The sequence below is a fragment of the Ornithodoros turicata genome, chromosome 3 (assembly GCF_037126465.1).
Source record: "Ornithodoros turicata isolate Travis chromosome 3, ASM3712646v1, whole genome shotgun sequence".
In the NCBI taxonomy this organism is placed as follows: Eukaryota; Metazoa; Arthropoda; class Arachnida; order Ixodida; family Argasidae; genus Ornithodoros; species Ornithodoros turicata.
This window is the reverse complement of record NC_088203.1, coordinates 45922251-45945486: the sequence shown is the minus strand read 5'-3', so window position 1 is coordinate 45945486 and position 23236 is coordinate 45922251. Positions and strand designations below refer to the sequence as shown.

Here is a 23236-nt window from a genome sequence, read left to right as displayed (position 1 = left end):
GCATACAAACGCCACTTCAACACGTCATAGGCGGTAAATATCTTCATCCGTGTCGGTGGAAAGCAAAGGGTTGGCGGTGTCACAGGTAATCTCATAGATAAGATATGATTCACGTTTGATATGGCAACGTTTACCTTGTGACTCCGATAGCACTACTCAATTCTGCACGTATCCAGAAGATTCGTGCGTTCTCAATACAATTACACGGCTGGCATCGCCGCCTCGCTTCCTACGGTGGACGCCGTTGCCTCCATCGGCTCGTTCACAAGTTTGCCATCCCACGTGACTGCACAGTTTTGGCAACAAACGGGGCAGCTCTGCTGTAGTTAGGGGACTGAAATTCGTCCACTAACACTGTCCATGACCAACGGATGGCTGCGCCCGGGCGGTCACACTCGGGGATAGGAGAATCCCATTGACGGCGCGCCAAGTACGTTCTCTAGAGTCTTCCCATATTAACTCTATGAACCAACCTGCCAGGGCCTGCCGTTCGACGCCCCCGAGGGCGGCCGAGGCGGCTACCCCTCTCGCACACCCCTCGCTACGGCTCTGCCCACGATCCCCAACCTGAGTATGACTACTCTACGTTACATTCACAAAAAATACACAGGGGCAAAAAGGGCAGGGCAGGGGCATCTTATCGCGTTGTGCCATACACAAGGTCAACCAGGGACCTGAAGGAAACTCCAGATTGTGTTTTCTGGGGTTCAACCACCGGTGGAATTTGTACTGTTCTTAGCATGCTTTGCTGATATGTACGAGGACGAGAGGAAAATTTAGCCTATAGGTCGAGTCCTAGTCTGTACGAAACTGATTACTGATTCTTGTATAAAATTGATTATTTATTCTAGGCACAACCTGGTTATGCTACAGAGGACACTCCTATTTGCTTTTCGTACTAGAAACCGATGTGACTGACCAGTAAAATAGAAATGAAGCAAGCGCCTTCTCAGGTACACGTAAATTTTGCAACTTCGCTATTTATCTTTCATAATGAAATGTTATCTCCCTGAAATTTATTATGGCAACCATCAAAGTGGCTAGACCCACGAACGTTATCGGGTTGGTTGCATCTAGACAAACTATGCGCTGATTAACTTAGAGGGTGCGGACATCGAATAGAAACCTTTTACGAACCAGATACAAACACAAGATGGGAATAAGAACAATTGTGATTCTGAGATGAGCGAGCAACACGCCCTGATTACCACTCCAAAATATAAGCCGGAAAAATGTATGCGGTAGGCAGTCTTCTTAGTGTGAACCTTTGCCGTAATCTGCCGTTAGGTATTTAATTCATCTTAATTCCAGTAAATATGCTGATAATATTGACAAGCTAATCCAACTTTTCTTTATGGAAACCAAAAGTGCACGGCAGATTTTGTGGAGAGCGAAAGGCACAATGCGCACTGTTTGCTATGTGGATTGAGCTTAGGAACTTTCAGTTCGCGAGTTTACGTGCTTTGGTATCTAGCATTCACATTTTGTCTAAAAAAATAATAATAATACAAAACACGAGGAAGATAAATACGGTTGAAAAGAGTTCGCAGACTGACGCCTCAGCTACAGTGACTGACGGCAAGTTCCCGAGTTCAATTCAACGAAACCAATACACTACATTTAAAAAAAAAAGAATGAAGAAAATGAACGGCATAATTCACGGAAAGTTCATGACGGAAAATGAAAAAAAAAAGACAACGACAAGTGCAGAAACAGTTGTAGCAGAAAACGTCTTCTTTCAGTATTTGCCTGCGACATCTCTCGGGGAAGGCTTGGACTTACAAATCATGGTTACCAACTTACGCGGTAAATCTCGCTTGCCACAGCCCATCGGTTTCGGTTTCGCTGGGCGGTAAGTGGGTAGATTTTAGGCATTCGGGCTTCCTTTGATACACTCCGATTACGGTGAAAATTTCAGGATTTGTTCTGTGCATAATTGTCTCCCTTCAGTGCGGAGTTTGCTTTCAAACAACCACTAGAACAATCTGAAATGACAACTTCAAAAACCAATTTTTCAGGTTTTCTTATGAGTGTTTATAAATTACCTACGTCAAATATCAATAATACGGGGCTGTGGCACACTTTGTGTATCCCAGGACACAACGCTGCAAAAAACTACATAACGCTATTTTCTTTTTTCTTCGCGTAAAACCTTGGCAAAGATGAGCAAAACATGAGAATATGGTCATGTTCCTCGTTTTATAGTAGAACAGCTGAGCGATGTATAAACAAAAGGGTGCTGTAGCACATTTGTATAGAAAATATGCTTTCTTACGACATCAATACTTCCAACATCAGACAAATAGGAGCGGCGCAATCTCTTGGCAAACATGGCCGTTTTCATAAGAAGAGTGGGAACAAATCCTTAACAAAAGAATGTTTTGCATATATCGATTAATGCCTGATTTCAGCTGACAAGTACACGTAACACCGCCAAATACTTTTTTTTCATTGATGTCATTCCTCCAGGAGACGCTCGTTTTGAAAACACGATTTCGCCGCCATGTTGTAGGTAGGTTGTAGGTACTTTAGAGACAGTTTTCTGTTTTTACCGGCTGTCACAGGCTCTTTTGAGGACTACTAATGTCGAAAACGTTAAGACTCTATATCACATCATGCAAAATCGAGTCCTTTTGCTGTTCCTGTAAGGCCGCACAGGATAAGAATTCACACCTGATATGCGGCTTTGTGACGGTTAAAAAATGATCAATGGGAATCTCTTGCAAATATGGGGGCACCAGGACGGACACCCAGTCTGCTCTCCCTGGGCCTGCCCTTCAGGAGCACCTACTTATGCATCCATGGAATGTACGTGTATGTAGGCCACATTTGGGAAAGATCGCCATTTTCAACTTGCCAGATGGATGCCGGATGCTGACATCATGCCGTAAGGTAGAGTGTTCCTTGGGGCCTAATTTTCTGCCAAAGCGTGGGCTTGAGATCGTGTCTATGTAAGTTCCTGTACTATAAATAAATCTGTACATAAAACTACTGTACTGTATATTACAATAAATACGGTGAAAACAATTGCCGCATTCTTTGTCGTCCTGATAGCTAAGTGTCACAACTAAATTTAGCTATTAAGAAGGGTAACAATGTGCGCTTGTTAGTGCATTGAAAAAACAAAACGGCGCACAAGTACCGTACAGCCTTACGTCCTCACATTGACGCAAGTGTTAATAGCTGAAGGAAAACAGTGGATAAGATGCGGATGGAACAGAAAAGAACAAAGAACACAGGCTCCTGCGCTCTTCCTACTTCTCTTCTGTTCCGTCCGCGTCTTCTGTTCTGTTTTACTTTACTTTTGTCCGCGTCTTCTGTTCTGTCTAGCTATTAACACTTGTGTTAAGGTGAGGACGTGAGGCTGCTACATTACTGATACATTGGAATGTTGAGGAAATTCCTACATTGGTGTAATATTGTACACGTACATTACTGAAACGTTGTCAAATTTATGTTGCGATTACATCACAGATACATACGTGTATGTGATGTTAGCTATGGATGTTGCGGCAGTGTTGAAAAAGAACGCTGCAGATAATTGAATTTGCGGACATTAGCAACATCTGAGCAATGTTACAAGCTGCCATTTAGTCAACGTTGCTGCAACTTTTTGCTGTGCCTGGGACGTAACACCCACTTAACACAACTGTGTTGAACCGCGTTGAACAGACAGACAGACGCTCTGCGGCAAAATCATAACAATGGAGACTTTGTTGTAAAGATACGGTACAAATACCGTGATAAAGTTCCATTACTTGAACTTTAGCGTATACGAAGACGGGAGTCAAGTCCTTTAGATCACATAAACAAAATACAGAAACCGGAATACTTCAACCTTGTGCATTTTTCATCATTCTGAACAGGATGCGCAGTTCAGAGACAAGCAAATACACCATAACATAACGTTATGTTATGCGTTATGTTATGTTAACATTGCGTACGCACACTAATCTCAAAACCCTCCTATTGAATATGGAGCTAGAACGAAAACACAGCAACTTTTGAGCGATAGCTGTCATAAAGGTTACTTTGCAGACAAACAAGAAAAAAAAATCGAAGGAAATGCAAACACGGAATCTGTTTAGAAGTTACAGTGCCCCTAAAAAGCGTACATTTCTAATACACACAGGTTGGATTTGGGTTCAACTCAGGAGTACTTCTATTGTTCCTACAGTGTCAGGTTAGAAGTCATTTTTAACCTTTACATAGAGGTATCGGGCGTGTAACCTCAACGATATTTTGAAATCTACGTCTTTATAAAGGTTGTAGTTCGCTAAGAGTTACAATACACTGTATACGAGTGTATAGTTTCGGTTTTCCTGTTTCCTACTATGTTGCATAGAGATGGAGCCTGTGTTTGAGAGTATCACGACGACAGAACGCAGAAGAAGAAGAACAACAACAACTTTATTTCGAGATGATGGATGGGGAGTTTCATCGCCAGGGGCGATACTCTACCTCATTGCTGGTAGTGATGCGGGGAATGAAATAATGAGCCCCTTCACAATATGGATCGAAGTCTTATGATGTCCAGAAAGGCGAAGAGAGCTTTGAGGGCAGAGTGTTGGTGGGCTGGATGCGGCCAGGGACCAAGCAACCTTGTGAGAGAGAGAGGGCGAGAGTCCCGCTCGTTAAGGGATCCAAAGAGTACGGTTCGGGAAGGTTAATAGTGTGTAACGCAGAAGAAGACGCCGATATTTTACGGACATTTCTTGCTCGTTAATGTCTTCTTGCGCGTTACCTCATCATTATGATATTGTCATGCTTGTGGCGCTAAGTAATCAGAGACACCTACCTGACATTCTATTAAACTACAGGGCGTGGTAGTTCTTCAGTGCCCAACTAGTTGCATATATGCGATGGCTGCCATTACCCATTGAAAACAGAGATGCTGTGTCGTAATTAGTTACAAACTTTATATAGCCAAAGATATACACCGTGTAGTCACCGGTGAGATGAGACCACATTTACATTTGTTGTGGCTGTATTTATTTTGAAACCGGCCACCCTACGGATTTCGCGCGGTTTCCGCTTTACGTCATTTGCAACAATATTTGGCAGTGGCTATCTCCACGCGAATGCCGTTTTTCGATTTAGATAATGGCTGAAACCATGGATGTCCCCCATTCTGATATATCACTTGCTCACGAAATACTAAACGTAAATTGTTAACTGATGAAATTTAGGTAATTAGTCATTGGTATACACTCCCTTTGAGACGATGTACGCATATGCCTTATACGTCAACTTTGATAACGGCGTCTACGTTGTTCTCATAGCTTTTATATAAAAGATCTATCCAGAATTAGAAATACCCGACATAGACATTTTCAGGGACTCATATTCAGTGGTCATTTTACGTAGTTCATTCTTCTATATCACTAGACATGGTTACTGACCGGGTATCCGCACGAGCGACTTTTTCAGACGAGATATCGGCGGAGGCGCGAGGGCGACAGGAGCGGCGTCATAGTTTCTTGGGTGCACGTGAGCAACGTCACGTCTTCTCGTGCACTCGTCTACCGCCGAGAGATTCTGTGCGCGCTCCACAGAATTTCTCCGACGAGAAACTGTGTCTGCTAGCTGCGCTGCGTTCAGCACCGTCCTCCATCGCGTGTTTGAGTAACTTCTTCATCGTCACTTCAGACGTCGTTCGGATGCACTCGGCATTTCTTCCGCGATATCTCGTTGGCGCGTGCTTTCCTCCTCGCTCTCCTTTGCCGACATCTCGCAAGATAAAGTCGCTCGTGCGGATACCCGGTCATAGGAACATATTCATTTCGCGTAGTTCCGCATAGCCCTTGCAACCCCTCATCGTCGATCACGGCATCTACGTGTGTGAGGAAGAAGAAGCAGAAGGTCGAAACACTGTCTTTGTTCTCGAGGCGCTGGAATACTATCGATGGCACAGGATACAGCGATACAACAGCCGATTGAAGGATTACCACCACCGTTTGAAGGTGTTGACAGTCCCCCGCAAAGTACAGTCGACGTCAAGAGTATGCTTTCAGGATTCCTGATCTGCTGCTGGTGCCCTCTGTGTTTGTTCGGAGCTGCGTTAGTTGGCATTACAATTTCTCTACTGTTTGGCCTCGAAGGGAATGGGGATGCAAGGAGTCCCACGGACAGCGGTTATCCGCCATCTGTAACCGTGATTCCGCACAACTTTTCAATGCAGAACTGGACAGGCTCGTGAAACCAGGCATATACACAGACATGTTTCCTGACGACGTCGCCATGGTTTCGTCTGAACATTGTGCAAGCATAACGTCAGGGTATTGTTGCGGGACCCTACTGGACTATTCATTTTATCGATAAGATGGTCTCAGTTTCGTGATATTATTTAATATATTACTCGAGTATGCGGTGTGGAAATGCAAATGAACTATTTAGTAAATTAGGCAAGTGGTCGAAAAGACTCTTGCGCTACGTTAGTGAAGACCGCTTCCCTTTGCCATATTTAACTGACAAGAGATTAACCTACTTGCGGATGTTCTGCAAATATATTGTTGACTGGAACACGTTGTGTGGTCGTGATTGACTTTGTCGGAAACGCAAGAATGCCTTGAAGTGTTTATCGGCTCTGTCTAATAGGAGGTAGAGGAAGGTACCTTTTGACGTGGCCTATGCAGAGTACCATCCACATACGTTGAATTTCAATGGCAGAGTCGGAGCAAGTGGCACACTCCGCAGTGGAGCGGCTTGATCTGGCCTAGAGCAAGAGATCCGAATCTGCGACTGGAACACTTGCGCCCAACTTGGAGTTTAGCCCTGGCCAATCTTCCTTGGTGGATGGCTGCCAGAGACGGAGGAAGAAGAAGAAGAAGATTGTACTCATGTTCCGATTCAACGCCATGTTTTTTAACATCAAGGTCCTCCTAATCTCCTAACGCTGCCCTGGTGATGTCTGGTTATTGCTTTCTTCAAGAAACAAAATTGCTAACGTACATCGCGAAATACTAGTCACGGCGAAGACGCGTCGGGAAGCGGCCATGTTACCGAAGCAGAGACAGGAAATAGGAACGTCACGTGGAGTTCCGGTTGAACCTGCCTATTTTGGCGGAGCAGTCTGGGTTGCTCCCTGGAGCGAAATTGGCTCGAATGCCGCTCCGAAGCTCCCATTCGAAGACTCCAGAACTGTTTCGCAATCTGCCTATCGAACAGACTTGCTCTCGGCGGAGCAACAAAACTTGCTCTGGAAACGCTTCGAATCTACCACTGGAATTCAACAATAGTCTGTCGTTTTGTTGTAATGTGCATGGTGTGTGCATTGCTGTATATGTGCACACTCTAAGAAAGAAAAGTGTAATTTTCTACCTTTTGGGGTAGAAGTGTTTTGTTACAGATTCTCAACCCTTTTTGGATAGAAAGTGAGGGGTAGAAACACTTCTACCCCTTCATTTCTACCACACTGCTGGTACGGTTTTACCCCCAGAGTGTGTAGACAATCCTACTCAGTTAGGGGCAAAATGTTGCCCCCACATGGTGATGTGTTGTCCCTCTGGGGATCTACTTTTTCTCTCCACATGGGAGGTACGTCTACTCCAAGTATGAGAAAATATGTCTCCATCTCGAAGTAAATACTCTACCGTTCTCAGAAGGCAGTTCTACCGTCAGTAGAACAGTTCTCCCTTATTGGAAGGTAACTTTTTACCTGAAATGGTGAGCACCTCTACCATCATTGATACATATCATATTTATATCCGTAATGAGGGAGCGCGTAGACCTTGCAGGGAACGATTTACTCCGTCTTCCATGAAGGACTTCTGCCCTTTAGAGAACATCCTGACGTACACGTATTTGTGTGGATGAGATAGAATATAGAGACAATTGTTGCAGGTCACAAAAAGTTTATTACGACGCCACAATTGGAATGGTACACGTGCGCTTACCAATGCGAATGGTAAGTCCATATTCAAGTAGCCTGAGCACGGAGACACGAAACGAAACACGACACAACACAGACGACTCCATTGGTGCATCCGTCAGACTGCAGAGGAGTTGTATAGTCACTAGCACGTGCATGGACTGTCTTGGTCAAAAATTCAACATCCATTCACCACAACAACGGCATGAGAATAACTTCTGAAAGCTTCACGCTTGACACTACTATGTCACTCTCAATAGACACCAATATCCGCTCAGTGGGTAATATCTGCAGGGAGGAACACATGGCAGGACTGATGGAGTACCAATTCAACTGAAAAATAAATGACATTAATAGAGCAGTTAAAATAAGCGATAAATAATAACGACTGTATACGTGTTTCACTCCTCAGAAAGAAGCATATAACAAGAAGAAGGCAGTCTATCCCGGCTGTGCACACAAGCCAAGCCAGAATACAACAACAACCTTTATTTTTTACCTTGGAGAGTGGGGAGTTTCATCGCCACAGGCGATACTCTACCCCATTGCTGGTTGGAATGAGGGGAATAAAATAACGAGCCCCTTCACAGCAAGAATAATAACACAGAGAACGTCCAAAAACCAAGACTCGAGCTATGAGTGCCTTAATTTTCCCGTGGCACACCATATGTCATGGCCGCGTTTCTTCATTTTCGAAGTGCATCCTACCCAGGCAGCACCCCAAGATTGGACCGACATTGGGCCAATATTGGCAATATAGATTGCCAATATTGGCCCAATATGGCAACTGCAACATGGCCCAATATTGGTCCAATATTGGCAGCCAATATTGGCACGCCAGTTTTGCCAGTGTTAAGCCGGTATTCCCAACCTTGGTCCAATATTGGCGAACCAGTTTTGCCGACATTGTGCCACTATGTCCGATGTTGGTCCAATATCGGTTATCCGGTTTTGCCAGTCTTGTGCCGGTATACCAACCCTTGACCCAATATTGGTAGCCCCATTTTTAACCTCGTTGTTGTGGCCAGAATTTGCCCCACTGTGCGGTCATACTCTCATGGAGTTCGTTTTAGCTGTTCAGTGAACAACAGACTCACACTTTTGATAAACAAGCACATAAGTTTATTTCATTTACTCTTACATGTCTTATGGAACTCTCAACTGGGGGTCTTGATTCTCATTATGGGGGGGAGACTGTGCCTGTTTGTGGATGCTTTGTACCTCGCTTCTGACGGCCACCATCTCTGTCCACTGCCCTGGCGAAGAACTTCCCCAGCGCTTTCTCATCATCAAGCTGCCCCACGTTGGCTCGCTGCATGATTGTACCTGGACAGAACTAGACAGTCAGGTACAAAAGCATGCACTTTATCGTGTTTCCACATGCCACTGCTATACCTAGAGTCTTAAGAAAGATAACTGTAAAGACTAAAGAGCATGAGGATTACCTACCAATCACAACAGCGCAGGGATTGGACCCCCTGAATGCAAACTTGCTACCTTGCTTCCCATGCACACTGAATCCAGTCTGTAGTGATGGGCACAATACCCTGCATATAACAGCCCCGACTACAGCATGGAAAGCGGCTCCTCCGAAAACCAGCAAGGTATTCTTTCTGAAACAAATGCATCACAGACCATATAGGTTTTTCTAAACCAGCATGACTTCCCTCTTGTAGTATACATTAGTGATGTTTACTTGCTTATACGAACGTTAAAATGGCTAATTACAAAATTATATGCTACACCACAGGTTCCAGAGGGTCATTTCAGGCCAAATGTTCCAGACTTTAGGAAACCAAGCTGATCTGGGGACTTATACAAAAATGTCTAATGAGAAAAATGAGCATGAAGAACACCTGAGCATAAAAAAAACTGAGAGTTACTGTCAGCTTATTGCATATTACATTGTTCTTCTGTGGCATCGGCATGCAATGATATGGTCTTCATGATTCATCTCCGGGGCTAGTCGAAGGGAAGTCGTCCGTTGGAAGGTTGACAGCACCCTAACTAAAATTTAAAATGAGGAAATGCGCGAATTGGTCCTACACCTGAACAACATGAAGGTCAGTCATAGTCAACCCACACTATTTGCTAAACACAGCGTGCAAGAAAATTGCACAAGTGTGTGCCATTGCGTACATTCTGTGCCGCTCCCTATGTAGAAAGACCATAAGCGTGTAACAGAAGAAAAAAAAACTTGTACTATGTAAGACTGAGCATTTCCCTCAAAACAAATGTCAGTACAATGAAAAACCACGAGCATGAGATACTGGGAAAAGCTGCATGCGACAGACACAAAGCATTCAACACAATGCAGAAACTTGTACCATGAAAGGCTACAAGTATGGAAGGCTCTGCCAAACATTGCACTATAATAGATCGTGAGGCTCAAAGAGAATTCGAAAGCCGTAGGGAAGAATGGTGCAGATACGCCATTGGGTTCGAATCTTCGAACCGAAAAACACGATAAGGGTGCCGAAACCGTGGGTAGGCACAGGAATTCGCCGATTAACTTCGTAACCGCTCTGAACATACAACATAGACTACAACATAGACATGGGATAGAAAGTTCTCGGGGAAAAACCGCAATATACAAACCTGAATGTTCAACGCGATCGGACGAGGGGGAAGCGAGTTCCGTACCCAGACAGTGAGGAGTGAGGAGCCGCTACCAGACGGGTTCATGTCTAGTTTAGGTCCGCCACTCGATTTGAACATTGAAATTTACATTGCTCGATGTAATTATGCAAGGTGCATCGTAATCTGTAATTAATATGCGTGCTCGGTTCCACAAATTCCTCCAGAGACCCGTGATTCACGGAATGTTTCGGCAGCGGCGACCATGTGATCACCATGCGCCCATTGTTTACCTATGACAGCTTACGCACACCTCGCCCTCTTTCCAGCATGCCTTTCGCCTGTTCGTTGCTAAGACGCACAGCAACACCGCTAGCGGACGACAGTCGGCCTCCTCCTCACGCAATTGCTCCACGCCAAAATTGACACTGTCTTCTGCCAGCACCGTCTCGAACAACTGCTAGGGGGGCTAGTGCACCCCCCCCCCCAGCATGTAATACGTCCTGACGTAACCTGACCTAACCTCACTACACTTCGTGTAATGACGAAAACCAAGCTCTACACTCTAAACCAGATAACGCACATGTAACAGGTAAGTACCGCTTGGCCAAGAGGTAATTTTTTTTTTAAATGTACCTCTTAAATTTAAGAGGTGCACGTGCTCTCACATGCGGTACATGTAACGGATAGCGCGCAGCGATTTAGGCCTACCCGTCGGGGTGGTTCCCCTCGTCTACGATATATTAACAGCCTAAGGAAGCTACGCTGTACGATAAATATCACAAACAAATACCTTTATTTGAAAATTGCATCCATTTCAGGGGTGATGCTTGTCCATGGCGAGCGTGCATTGCCATGATCCACAAACGCCGAACACACTGGGCACAACGTACATGGATGGACGCTGACCACTGCATCTCTCCTTCATCGTTGCAGCTGCTCTGTGGTCACGCTTCTTTATCTCTTCCACACCTTGGTCTTTCCTGGGTCAAGCATGGAACAAGCCTGGATATATAGAACCAGGCTTGAACCATGCTAGCCAGTGCTGTTCCCATGCTGGATGTAGAACGAGTCAAATTTACACTGTGGAACCAGGCAGCTTACCCTCACAAATCATGGTGGTCCAGCTGGAAAGGTTACAGCCCAGTCCAAGCCTCCCATCCGCTCAATGTACACATGGACACGCTCGAGGTATTGTTAATGACAGGAACACGGTTGTGTTTATTGTTCACTAAAAAGTCATATGTGCTTTTCCAACATGTTTAGCAACACAGAATTTTCACATCTATTATGTGGCTAACACCACAACTATAGTTAACTTTATGTTTATAAGATGCATATAGCTGTTAACAACACGTACCGGCGAAAGCAAACATACAAGAGTAACTATGAGATACTTTAAAGTGCTGTCACCTGTCACTGCGCATCCAATGTTGTTCAGTTCAGGACTTCTGCACGTGGTAATTGGCTGTCAAACTTCAGTGTAAATACTCTGCCACACAAGAGCACAGCCTTCGTTACCAGTGTCAATAAAGTAAACATGAAAAGTAGCTACGATGTGAAAGATGGAAGTCCAGCCTCAGAACATCAGTTCTCTCATATTCAAATAACTAGTTTTCCTCATCACAATGCATTTAGTTCAGCAGTCGCTCACACAGTGAGTATTCCCAGTATATAAACTGACACACACCTGATGCAAAAGATACAGACTTCATTCACAGTAACTAAGCAGTTTCTAACAATGCTTGTAAGAAAATTATAGTAATAATCTGTAGCTTTATCTAATGAAACTGTTGACATATACGACTGGATTATACTTGCACACAAAAGCAGCAAACGCATTCATCAAAGTGTCACAGCACCTTTAATGCGTTTGCTTAACTTATTAGCAATTTTTGACAAGATACTTGTTTATTAACCATTAATATTCGAAGCAAACAAGGGTGGTTTGACAAAAGCACATATTTGAATCTAACGAACATAATGGTAAGGAAGGCACGAAATATTTAGGAACGTTCATATATACTCGGCATCTAGCACACATACTTCTTGTCTGTGAAATCAATGTACACACAAGGCGTGGCACTGCTGTCAAGGCTGTACATGCTGTACACTGGCAACAGGTCTACACTGTGGATGTGGTCTGTTGCAAAGGCACTTTCAGCAGTAAGGCGTCTCGGAGTAGTGTACACATCACGGCAACATCTGCTATCATTAAAGCGTATAATGTGCTCAACCCGCACAAGGTCCCTCTGTGTACTTAGTAGCAGTACGGTGTTATCAGTCTTTTTTGGCCTGCTCTATTGCATGCTGTGGAAGACGAATCCACCAATGCTGACACGGCTATACTCGGTGGCAGAGCTTGGAGTGTATCCCAATACACGGTTGATTAATGACAGGTGTGGTGTCATGTCGAATTCCTGTCCACTTCCTAAGAAATGAGTACCAGTGAAGAGTCTAGGCTCCCCATGTAACGATTCGGAATACTCCTTTGTGGATGAACAAGCATGCTCCAACATCTTTCTTGTCTGGTTCTGCATCATCACTCTCGATGATATTTGGAGTGGCACACCTTTTGATGACTTGATCAAGCGTAGAAGTGTACCCAAGTTAGATTCAAAACAAAAACATGAATGGGGCCACAAAGCCCTTATGAAAATGGATTTTTCCTTTCTGCAGACTTCTTGTGGACTTCTTGTTTCCTGTCTTGACAGTGTGTTGACTTTAACTTCTTGTTGATCAAGTCAACAGGAATTGCTATTGACATCATTTTTACAATCTCTTTAACTACCTTATGTGTACCTTCTGTGGACAAGGTATATAGATGTCGCTGTTGACAGTTTGTGGACTTTCTATGCGCCTATGTAGCAAGTACTTATTTCAACCGTTTATTTTTTTACATAGATGAATTCCGTATTATTAATTACTGCATTATCGGACAGTAATGTTCACAGAGGTCGACCTCAAGGGGGCACCGAGCATCCCATAGGGAGGGGGGGTATATGTATATAGAGGCATACTGCTCTATTCATTGGGAGACAAGCTGGGTAATATCAGCAATTTCTGGGTGTGTTGTAAAAAACCATGTGGGGTGTACACCACTCCTGGGAGGTGGAGAGGTCCGTGTTATCGGCTCTCTAAACAAAGCGGTATTTGAATCTGACCGTATACTTAAATGTAGCAGCTTGAACGCAACGTTGCCACCATTTAACTACATATTAAAACACTAAATACATTTTCGATGGCTTTGAAAAGACGGTTCCTCGTATTACTTTACTTCAGTTCAATACACAATATATTTCAAACTTATACGACCACATGAGGATCATGCGCACGAGACAGGTTTGCTGCACATTTTGATTCTGCGCCTCAGTGCCTCGCCCTCGCCTCATCACGAAGGAGTCATCATCATCATCATCGTCGTCGTCGTCGTCGTCGTTGCAACATGTTTCAATTGTCTCAGGCTTTCAGCGCTCGCTCGTCAATTACAGAACAAAGGAGGATATGATTTTGCGTCGTAAGAGGTGAGCTGTGTGATAGAAGTATCATGTGTCATCAAGCTTCACTTATGTTCATACGATGACTGTTGTGCTGTAGGTTTTTGCTGTTCGTTTCGAGCAGCGGCTGCGGTCTTGCGTCCCGTCAGGTAAGTGTACAAGTATCAGTTCGTGGCCGGTGTTGGTTCTGCTAATTTCATTCTCGTTTTTGCAGGCTATGAAAGAACAAAAGAGGATATCATTTTGTGTCGTAAGGGTTAAGCTGTGTGATAGAAGTGTGTGATCAAGCATCACTTGTATTCATACCATGACTGTTGTGCTGTAGGGTTTTGTATGTTTCGAGCGGCGGCAGCAGTTTTCCGTCCCGTCAGGTAAGTGTACAAGTATCAGTTCGTGGCCGGTGTTGATTGTGAACTAAATTTGTTGTTGCTAAGACCATTCTACTCGGTTTTACTCACTTGTGTTTGAACATTACTAATTTGCGATTGAACGCCCTATTCAGACACATTTCTCTCCAGCGCTTCAGAGACATCGCTTTCGCCGAAATTCAGTGAATTTTGAAGTCCACCGTTATCGTGGGTCACCAGAAGAACTCAGACCGCAACCCGTCATTGACTATATATTATGCCACGCGACACTGTGTGGCATAAAGCATGTGTACGTGTGGAATACTTCGCTACTGTGTGCGCGGGATGTTTTGTATGATTGTGTCGACACTGGATACCACTTTCAAGGTATGCATTTTCGGAATAAAATAGATACATATATAGTTTTGCAGTACTTCATTTCGTGTATTTTATGCCTGTTGCGATTGAGTGAACAATAGAACGGAGAAATTTCGCTCAAGTCACAGAAAGTTCACAAAAAATCTTCACATCATACGGGGATGGCGTTAATCTTGCTTCAGTAAATCATGTATCTTCCTCGATTAAGAAGAATATACCGAGTGCCTCACGTAACGGTCGCCAAGCCTTTTAAAAAAGAACGAAGGTAGTTTTGTGGGTGACGCCGACCCATTGATAGCTGAGTCACAACAAAGTCAACAGAGAAATTGAGATCACATATAACAAGACTTATACATGAAGGTCACACGAAATTTGTGTAAAGTATATGGAGAGTCTACAGAAAGACCTGTTACCTTCCTGTGTAATTGTCAACAAGACTTAAAGTTCCATAAGTCAACATAAAATCAATATGTCAGGTAAACACAAGGCTAATAGAAAGTCTACTGAATGTCTGTGCTCTCTGTTGACTAAGTTCTGTAGAATGGAAACAAATGGTCAACAGCCATTTTTGTAAGGGAAGAACCGAAATTGACAACACTTTTGGGTAGGTGCAAAAGCTGGTGAACATTGAAAGTCATTTGACTTTCCCCGTAGTACTTCTGTGTCTTTAAAACAAATTCCACCAGAAGTTTTGTTGCTCTGTTGATTTCACTCATGCACACAGACTGCTTCAGCAGCAGGTACACAGCACACACAAGAAATCTGAAGTGGCCCAGATACTTGCTGTTCAGCACACCTTCCACACAAGGAAGGCTGTAGTAAAGGAGCCATTTCTGGAATTCCGAGGCTTTCGAATTCCTGTAAGTGCTCAGAACGGGGAAGCCGTGAAAAATGGGAGGGAGGCTTTATGCTGCATAACTTTGCATTTATAATGGCTTGGTCTCTTGGCCTTCCAATATAATATGGCTCCCCAGGACTTTCCAGCCATAGCTGCAAGAACTGCCTTGTGACCCCTAACAGGACGCAATGCAGTGAAACCCCATACTATATTAAAGCCTTGAAGGTTGATCAGTGGGCTCGGGCACGTCACTCCATTGGTTGGTCCTCTTGTCACAGCAGCCTTCATATCTTCCACCATCGTGGCATGGGTCCTGTCGTTCACGTCAAGCAGGTCCGCCTTGTATTTCACGGCTGATGATCCTTTTTGAGAACAACAGTTACAGACTCAGACACGCTTGCTTACTGTTATTTGTAATTCGAATGTGTCCATGCATTAAAATCTTTTATGCCTACCAGTGGATTATCGACAGATTTATGCTGTTGCCACACATCAAAGCACAGGCAGAACATCTACATCTTGCATTCACGTACCCAGTAATGTCTTGCCACAGAAGGCTTCAATTACTTGCTGTTGTATTCCCTCATCTGTATTTCCCTCCATTTCTATCCCAAATTTTGAGCAAAACTTACATGGCTTGTCTGTAATAGTGGTGTCAAAACAATAAAAAAGACTGCCAGGTACACAAAAAACATGCAGGGACTGGTGTACAAACCGGGACTGGTGTACTTAAAAAGTGGGAAAAGGGAGGAAAACTATACTTGACATTTCGAGCGGATGGTCTTCATCAGAAAGAAAGGGGAAACCCCCCTCTTTTTCTGATTAAGAGCGTCCGCTCGAAATGTCAAGTATAGTTTTCCCCTTTTTAAGTACACCAGTCCCAGCTTTTACTCCTATAGTATTGGTGCTCTACAGAGTTAAAAGCTGTAACAATCCCCCCCCCCCGTTCTGGGAAATAACAGAACGCAGCAAAGTGTTTGCGTTGTTCAGTCTATTTGTTCTTCCTTGGCATCGGGGGTCTTACAGCTTCTCAATATGCACCATTGAACAGCCCAATTTTTAGCCGTTTTTTATATTAGTTGGTTTATACAAGATGAACCGCACCTTTAGAGAGAAAAAAAAACACACCACCAATTGCTTAGTGTTACCAGTCACCCGAAGTTTTTGTTTCTTGTTTAAAAACTGAGCAATTAATTAACTGAAATAGTTTTGTAACCTTTTCATTAATAGGGAAGCACCAATTGTGAAGCTGACAGCACTGCAGGGTACCCCTACCCTGGTTATGGGGTGTACGGCCCGCAGGGTTTCTCTGTGACTCAATGCGACCCGCGACCAGAGATGAGATTGACACCCGCCCTATGGCATGTCACCAAAATTGACGTGAACACAGCATAACCTATATGGTGCGACTCAATTTGTTATTTTCAACTTGAAAAAAGGCTTTATGTTTGTTAGATGTGGCAAGTTTCTCATTCGTTGTAAGTGAAAGCAAACATTTGCATGCTGAATTTGGTTCGTGCCTGCGAGGGTGAATCCTGGATGTAAGCACCAGCCACAACCGTAATGGCCGTTGAATTGCTTCATGTGTTGCATGGCAGCCCTGGCCGGCGCATCAGCACAACAGTTTACGCAGAACACCTTAGAAGTGATTTCTCTGGACACACTTGTCCATTTTATGCCTTCCTCCGAAAGTATGTTCAGTTCTTTGACGAATGCGTCTAAGAAAAGGCTCATGTTTGGGTGCTCCTTGCCGTACCACAGTGCTGCGGTCAGGACGTTGGATGTTCTCAGACTGTGAGGAAGTTCATTAATTGTCAGTTGAATAGGCCATATGGAGTAGTTTGAAGAGTTGAAGGCTGGACTCCCATCGCTGTTCATTGTCACAGTGATGTCAGCCTGGCTGCAGATCTTGTTACGTATACTGCGGTACAGTCTTCCGTCCACAATGTCATTCATCACCTCAGGTTCATCACAGCTCTGCTGCAGCCGGTTTAAGGACTCCTGCAATTTTTCTGACACTGTCCTGATTCGCAACAGAGATGTGAGCTGTTCTTTGATGGGGAAGACTACAAAAAACTGCTCCATTTGAGAGCTCCATTCCTGTATATTCCTTTTTGCACTGTCCACACTGAAGCTTCAGTTCTTTTCTTTCTTTCGGAGAGGCCCGCGATTGTCCCAGGGCAGTCACGCAGTCTTGACAGTAGAAGTGGTACACCATTTTTGATTCGGAAGTTGCACACGCTTTCTTAAACATGTGCAGCGACTCCGGGATTACAGGTTCTTGTAGCACAACATTTACCAACTTTTGCAGGTCTCCTATCCCCTTCCAGGATAACCCATGCCTTATCGAAAATTCTGTTATCAACAGCAATACATCGTTCACTGTGAGGGGCTTGTCGGGACGAAGCTTTCTCTGATTACCGTCGCTCAGTTCACTTGATTCAGCTTCTTGAGAGTGTTCTGTCATATGCTCCCCGGAGAGGACCGAGAATAAGTGTTGGGGCGCTGAAACAGTGCTGGACAAATCATCGACGTCACTGACGCGAGCAGGCTGAGCGCTTGACGAGTGTTCCTCGCCGCTGTCGAAAGCCATGTAAGCGTCTTCCGTCTGTTGTCCGGTCGGCAAGGCATACAAATACTCATGTCTGGTGGTGTCGGTGGACGGTGCCTCAAAGGAAACAGGCCGTAAAGCACACCTTGTTGACTTCGGTAAATCATCCGAACTTTGAGGGGTCAAATAACGCTTCCGACGTCGTTTCTTCACGTCACTTTGAGGCAGCGACATCCTGCCGAGTGCAATTCAACTGCCGTGACGTACCTGCCTTGGTTTTTCCGTCACTACCACGGGACACATCTACGTTTTTCTCCCTCCTTTGCTGTTGTTTGAACCCGAACTCCGAACATATAAAAGCGACGTAACCCCGAACACCGAGACCCGCTAAGGACCGCTCAGCTCGTTATCATACGAAAGCGAACAGAGCCATCACCGTACGCACTCGCTTTGCCGTCAAAGCACCACGTCACACAGTCACTGCTTAAGGAAGACTCTACTGCGTCCATGTGTTATTGATGGATGCAGTTACCATGCTGCGGTTGGATGGGCTCCATGTTGGATGACGATGACGTGATGCAGATTCCAGTGATAATGCCATACATAATACGGATCACGAAAATCAGGAAAAACATGCACAGAAGCATCAAGCACGTATTTTTTTGTAACTTTAGCTAAGTTGTGTAGCAAGAATAAAACGCAGCTACTTAAAAGTCACTTTTTTTAAACAAAAGCAAGCGAGAAACGGGGCGCTTTGACCTGGCATCTACCAGTGGCATCTACATTTTGCTTTCTTGTCTGGCAACCATACTCTGTAGCCGTTGGCGGGCATGGCGGGTTGCAAGGTGCTGTCGTATGTCGTATGACGCGTCGTGTGCGAGTTTGTGAAACGTGAGGTATTCATTTCGATATTTTGTGGTACCTTTACTGGTTAGACTTGAGTTGTGGTGAAGGATTGCGCAAATGAATTGTCCATTTCCGTCGTACAGGTAGTGTTATCAACTGACTTGGTCCTGCGCCTTTTGTGTTTTGCAGGAAGGCTTCAAGCGAAAGCCGAACTACGCCATATCCATGTATGCGCTCGTTCGTTATATAGACGATATAGTTAGTCGGTTCTACACGATTCCTGTTGCACACATCAAGGACTTTGAGCCTACCAACACGTCGGACTTCGACAAAAAGAAGGTGTATTCTGCCTTTTGGGAAGACGAGGAGTCTGCCGGGTACTACAAGGCGCAGTATATATGCTGGGAGGCAGGAGCTTTTTGCCTTATAATGTTGGTGGGTAGGCGTTCATCTGCCTTAAAGTTGAACAGGCATAAAGCAGGTGTGAGTATTCTTTATTCTAGTCTTCGACTGTAAAGGGCAAGGTTCTCAACGACGAAGTTAGGGGTTTCATTCGCTCCGTTAAAAAAATAAACTGTTGTGTTCCACGGCGTCGGAAGAAGCGCTTCTCGCCTAATCCTTCCGACGTTCCACGTTCATTGGCTACTCCAAGCTGTACCACGTGAATGGGCTTCTTCCAGTCTTTTCCGATTGAATAATACAGCGGATGAAGAGAATCCTGGATTTATGCAGAAAATCCGAAAACTAACCACGTCCATCACAACCGATTGACTTCTACGTCGGCCCGCTCTGCTCAAGTGTTTATGCAGGGAAGACACCAAACTAAGTCAGTCACGACAGATGAGTCAATGAACAGCCCACGTCCGCTCATGCGTCAGTTTTGGGCTCTCTGTGCATAAGCGCTTAAGCACAATGGACCGAAGGGTGGCACTGAGTCATGTGATAGACGTTGCAGTGAACGTCGAGTGTCGGAGGAATAAGGCGAGGAGCACTTTTTCTGACGAATGGCCACAATGAAGAAAACAACACTGCACGACAAATGTTGAAAGCTTACACACCTATCGCACACCAAAAAAAAATTGTCAGTGAATTTTGCCTCACAAATCCCTGTAGTTAAATTATGAAAAAAAAAAAACGTGCCATACATCAGCGCCCAGTTTCGCTATGTTCTGGGCTTTCACCTTATACCTTTGGTGCACTGGAATTAACGATAAAGGGCGTACAATACAAGCACGTGTTGTGCTTCGAAATGACTAAAAATTGCAAATACTGAAACAGTAAAGCAAAACAGCACAAGATGACAGTGTACTGCCGATTAGTCTAAAGAGGCAGTGTCAGAAGGGCGGCAGTATTTCATTTTTTGCAATGCATTGACAAATATAATTGAACGTAACGCTGATACCGAAACGAAACTTAATACATAGTTCGTCTTTCAACCCATATAGTGTATAGTATAGAGTCATCAGTATTTGTTTCACCATCATTACGAACCGCACCTTACTGCATGTTAGTTGACTCCACATAACTGTACATTAATGCACTGAGTATATGGCTAGCAAAAAGTGAACGTGGATACAATGCAGCAGACACGACTGTCATGGGTATTTTCAGAAACTGAGAGGGAAATAGTGGAAAAACGGCAGAAGAAACGTATGGCTAAGCCACAACTTGATGACGAATATGAAATTGGGGACCCACCCATTGCAAAGAAGCAAAAAAAAATGTGTATACTGCCTGTTTCTCTCCTATATAAGTCAAGTCCAATGGCCTTGCACGTACTTACTGTAGTCTATGTTTTGCCCAATGTTCACTTAGGATGGCCAGCGTGTGCGGAAAAACAGGGCTGCTGCTCAGCAGGACACGTGGCAGGACATTGGCGGGAACATGTGTCGGAGTCAAAGAAAAGAAAGGCTCGGATACATGAAGTGAGTTTACAAAGTTCGCAAGTGCAATGATGAAGAGAATAATTTCTCCTTAGTCCGATATAGACTCGGTGAGCAGCAGTGACTGTTTGGTAGCAGCTGACGAAGTCAAGAAAGCGGAAGCTGAAGCAACATTTTGGCGACGTCGCTATGAAGCAGCAGAAAAGAGGTCCCAGCTCTTGGAAACTAAAGTCAGCAACCTTGAAGAATGCCTGCATTCAAAGATGCTATTAAGTGTGCTTTAAAGTTCCCAAACCATTAACACCTACGGCGGGATGCCATCCATGCAATGGTAAAAGATGCCAAATATGCAAATCAATGCAAAGCACGGCAGCGGTCAAGAGTACAAACTCCGACTTCTCCCTTAAAATCAATGGCGACTTTGACTGTAACTCCAGTAACATTATTTATATCATTCAATGTACAACATGCTCCGCGCAATATGTAGGTCAAAGTAAAAATTCATTCAGGATTCGATTCAATAACCACCGATCAGATGTTTCGAAAAAAGGTAGCCTCCCGGTTTCTCGCCATTTTAGTCGACCCGGTCATTCCATTAATAACGTCGCACTTTTTATTTTAGAGTCAAATTTCACATCCGATCGCTGCAGAGAGCAACGCGAATCGTACTTGATCTACAAATTCCAATCTCTAATAAATGAGGATAAAGGAGTGCTATCAACTGTAAGAAGCATATCCGGATAACTTTTTTTCTGTATGTCCTCGGAGTGCCCGCTGCCTCTTTTCTTCTTTTCTTTACAGTTGGACACAATGACTCTAAGAACACCCCGGACAACAGGTTTTCAACGAGCGCGACCCAAGACTCTGACACGTAATCTCCCCGGCCGATGACCCAGGAACCTTCCTGAATCTTCCAGAACATGACTCACTGACGACTGCCTCGCAGTGGAATTGTACCAACTGTGACGACACTTTTGTAACCTTTTAAAAGACCTTGTACATAGATTTTCGTCTCAGTCCCGAAGAAGGCGGAGCTTCCGCCGATACGTAGACTTCCCCAGACCCTTAGTTTAAATGCCAGCTTAATAAATAACTTCCCCTACTCCCTACTTCAGTCTCTGGTGTCTTTTCTCCCCTATCTATATATATATATTATAATAAGCAGGAAAAATCAGAAGACGACAAAGAGCTTACAGGAAAACACAAAGGGGAGTTTATTAACACATATAGGGATAGGGGTCGACGTTTCGGCAGTCAGCGCTGCCTTCGACGGGACTGGGGTTTGGTGACAAGAACAAGCTTTATATATGGGAGAGGGTTATGTACAAGGGAAAGAGAGCAGCGCATGCGCTTTTGTCATGACTAACATAGGTTGGGGACTAAGTGAAAGGGGAATGACCGGGTCTGTGCAGCAGGACCTTGAGGAAATACCCGTGAGCCTGAAAAAGAGACAAAAGAGTGTATGTATTGTGCTGGATTAGGAATGCAGGTTGCGAATAGTAGAAAGGATTCCTGGATCTTCGTTTATCTGACACTGGAATTTATGAATGAGATAAGACTCGCGCTGTTCCCTGAGCCGCTGGGAAAGAAAGCCTGACTGCAGGATGAAAATAGATATATTGGTGATTGAGTGTCCTGGTTTACTGAAATGGCGCGACACTGGCAGATTAGGTTTCTTCGCGACGTCAGATTTGTGGTTATTGAATCGCATTCTAAATGAAGTAGCTGTCTGTCCGATATATTGGGCGTTGCATTCATTACATTGAAGAAGATAGACAACATTGGAAGAATTACAGTTAAAGTCGCCATTAATGTTGACCCGATAATTAGAATTGGTACTATCTGCAGAGTTAGCGGCTTGCATTGATTTACAAATTTGGCATCTAGTTGCATTACAAGGGTGGCAACCAATGTTATTTTCTGGAAGTTTGTTAATTTTGGCATTTACTAGTCTGTCTTGGATGTTCCGCGCCCGGCGATAACTTACGCGCGGTGGCTGTGAGAATATTTCCTTCATCCGATCAGATTGTGAAAGAATTGTGTAGTGGCGGTTGAGTATCCGGCTAATGTTAGGAACGCTGCCATTGAATGTGACAGTGAGATTTACTGCAGAATTTCCATTGGCTCGAGGAGATCTTTGGAGCAATTGTTGGCGATCTGTGGATCTTGCTCTGGCTATAGCGTCTTTAACAAGTTTGTCCGGGTATTCACGATCAATGAAGGTTTGTTCTAGTCGTTGGAGATGGTTGTCTAGTTCGGCATCGTTAGTGCATATTCTGCGGTAGCGCAATGCCTGACTATAAGGTATGGCTAACTTAGTATGCCTTGGATGGCAACTGCGGAACGATAAGTATTGCTGAGCATCTGTAGGCTTCCGGTATAAGTTGGTTGAGATGCCGCCGTTTTGTAACTTGACTTCCACATCCAAGAAGGTAACAGTGGAGGCGGA

At 44.3% G+C, this 23236-nt stretch overlaps 1 long non-coding RNA gene across 1 annotated transcript; it reads left to right on the top strand.

Moving 5' to 3' along the window:
• The first annotated feature begins 13999 nt into the window (after nt 1-13999).
• On the top strand, nt 14000-14713 carry LOC135386991 (uncharacterized). The gene is made up of 3 exons (XR_010420765.1): nt 14000-14093; nt 14159-14315; nt 14463-14713. It is a non-coding gene; the product is annotated as an uncharacterized LOC135386991 (long non-coding RNA).
• The last annotated feature ends 8523 nt before the right edge of the window (nt 14714-23236 follow it).